Below are 3,158 nucleotides of genomic sequence, written 5' to 3' on the forward strand. Positions count from 1 at the left end.
CACCAGCTTCAGCCGAGGCTATAACCCCCTTGGTCTTCGGCCGCACTGCTGGGCCCTCCGGCTCGCCTGGATCAGGGGGAGTTGCAACTGCAGCCCCAACAGCCCCTTCCTCCTCGGCTGCCAGATCAAGCCCCGATGGATCCTCTGCCATGCCCAAAGCGTGAGTAACAGCAGTAGGTATCCTAGAACAACGCTGACTTACTGTCACGACGTCCTCTGCCAGGAAACAAAAGCACTTCAAAAGGAACGGGTAACAAGGTTTATTTCTTCTCCAAAGCAAACCGCGGTAAAGTCAGCGTTGAGGCATCCAGCCTCAACGCTCTTTTATCAGGTTACCACGCCCTGACCCCACCCCTTCAAAGCAAACCGGCATCCGCCCGCCTCCCCATAAATGCCCAACCCATCACCTTGCATAGCCACCACCCACCGTGTGCACCGCTGCGGCCCGCCAAGCCCCCTTCCCAGTAAGCCTCCCTCGTGCGCCCCAGTCCGTGCCGGCATTGCAGCCGCGAGCTCCCCCCCAGTCCTTCTAGGCGTTCAGGGAATGAGGGTGGCAACACGGGCAGAGCCACACCCCTCTCCACGTTTTGCTGGGGCGGCCCTGTCTGTCCATTCGGTCCCGCGTTGCCCCCAGTCTGTTCCTGCCCGGACACCTCCCGCGGCCCAGAGTCCTGCCGCCGAGGCGAGACAGATGCGCCGATCAGCTGGGCGCCGGCCAGCTGTGCGGCGGGGCTGCGACGCGTCCTGCAGAATTCGGCCGAGGCCACGCCCATCGTCCGAACGCCCGGGACCCGACGGAGCTGACGGTCCGGAGGGGGTGCGCCGATCAACCGGGCGCCGGCCAGCTGTTCGGCGGAGCCACGGCGCGCTCCGCGGTGTTCGGGCGACGCCACGCCCATCCCATCGGCGTCCAGCTGGTCGGCGGAGCCTTGGCGCGCCTCACGGCGTTCGGGCGACGCCACGCCCATCTCCGTAAGTCCCGGGGCTCGACAAGGGGACTGCCGCCGATCCGGAGGGAGCGCGCCGGTCACCTGGGCGCCGGCCAGCTGTTCGGCGGAGCCGCGGCGCGCTCCGCGGTGCGCTCCGCGGTGTTCGGGCGAAGCCACGCCCATCACAGCCGGTTTCGGGACTTGCCGGAGGCAGTGTCGAGGCCTGAGTGGGCGGCGGACCGGCGGGGCTTGACAGTATTATTGAACATTTTGGCTAATCTTACTGGTGTCATATGCCATCTATAAAACATTTTATACAAATTTTCTTTATATGAAACTGCTTTAGTCAACGTAATATTTCTATCCCATAATTTTTGCCAGTCTTCCAATTCTATAGAATAACCAAAGTTTTTTGCCCATGTTATCATTGTTTCTTTTACATGTTCTTCTTCCATCTTCATGTTTAGCAGAAATCTGTAGTTTCTTAATCAGGTTTTCATCTGCTTTTAATAATATTTGATCAAATTCTGTCTGTTCTTTATAAAATCCCATTGTTTTTGCATCTTTTCTATATCTTGTTCGAATTTGCAAATATGGCTACCATGCTAAGTCAATACCTTGTCGTTGTAGGTCTTGTCTGTCTTTCAATTTTCCTTCCTTATCTAGGATATCTTTGTAAGTAACGACTTTGTCATAGTTAATTAAGTTTGGGTAAGCAAAAGCTTCCATTGTTGAAAGCCACTCAGGTAGTTTAATATAGATTTTCTGCTTTATTCTTTCCCATTCTGAAAGGAGTACATTCCTTATAAAGTGGTTTTGGAAGTATCTATGTATTTTACTTTTCTAGTACTATAGGAAGGCATGCCAACCCATTTGCAGGTCATGCCCCTCTAGGTACAATAGTCTATTTCTCAGTGTAATCCATTCTTTAAGCCATGGTAAAATAGCTGCTTGATAATATAATCTCCAGTCTGGGAGTCCAAATCCTCCACTATTTTTAGCTTCTTGTAACATTTTCACTTTAATTTGTGCTTTCTTCCCTTGCCAGATAAATCTCAATATTGTTGCATTTAGATCATCAAAGAAGACCTTTCACAATTTTACAGGGATTGTTTGAAATAGGAAGAGTACTTTTGGTAAAATATTAATTTTAACTGTGGCTATTCTTCCTAACAGCGACAGTTGAAGATTTTTCCACTTTTCCAAGTCCAATTTTATTTGTTTCAACAATCTTTCATAGTTATCTTCTTTTAATGTTGTACATCTTTCTTTTAAGTGGATTCCTAGATCCTTAACATTTTTAGTTATTTGTAGGTTTGTCTTTTTGTAAGTTGAGATTTCTGTTTGTTGAAAGAGGAAATCGAAACCTAAGAGATGGCTGCGAGACGTGGGGGAGGGCCTCCAATTTCCAAGAATGTTATTTCTTCACCTTTACCACAAGCTGTAGGGCAGACTTCGATGAAACCTACAGTACAACCACCCTCCCCCCCACCTCCTGCATTTACACTGACAGACATTCAGCGAGTTGTGATGCAGTCAACACAAGTTTTGCAGCAGAAAATAAAGGAAACAAGGGAAGAATTTGTTAACCAAAACAACCAGATGAGGGAAGATATAGTGCTTGCACTCCAGGGTTTGGCTGCACATATAGAACGCCTGGATGTTTGTGTGGACTCAGTTATGGAGTATGTGGAGAATTTGGAAAATAAAATAATTGATGCTGAACAGAAGATTGATAGAGCAGAGGCCAAGATTGACAGAACAGAGGACGAGGTTACTATATCACAATATAAGAACATGGAGTTTGCTTTGCGTATCAGAGGCCTCAAAGAGAATCCTAAAGATTTGGAATGGGAAATAGCAAGAGCAGTGGCTCCTGTTTTGAAATCTGAACCTGAAGAACTACTTAAAGAAATGGATAAGACATTTAGGGTTAACTCCTGGATTGCTAGGCAAAAAAATTTACCTAGAGATGTAGTGATTTATTTTTCCAGGAGATCAACCAGAAATTCTATTATCCAGGCTTTTTATCGGGAAAAATTTCAAATTGCAGGCCAAGACATTATGATTTTAAAGGAGATACCTCCAAAAATTCTTAGAAAAAGGAAAGATTTTGCCTTTCTGTCCGATGAGCTTAAGAAGCGACAAATCCAGTTCAGATGGGAAATACCTAATGGAATTGTGGTAAATTACGCAGGGACCAGATACAGATTGGATACAATTTTAAAA

The sequence above is a fragment of the Vipera berus genome, assembly GCF_964194415.1.
Source record: "Vipera berus genome assembly, chromosome: W".
Lineage (NCBI taxonomy): Eukaryota > Metazoa > Chordata > Lepidosauria > Squamata > Viperidae > Vipera > Vipera berus.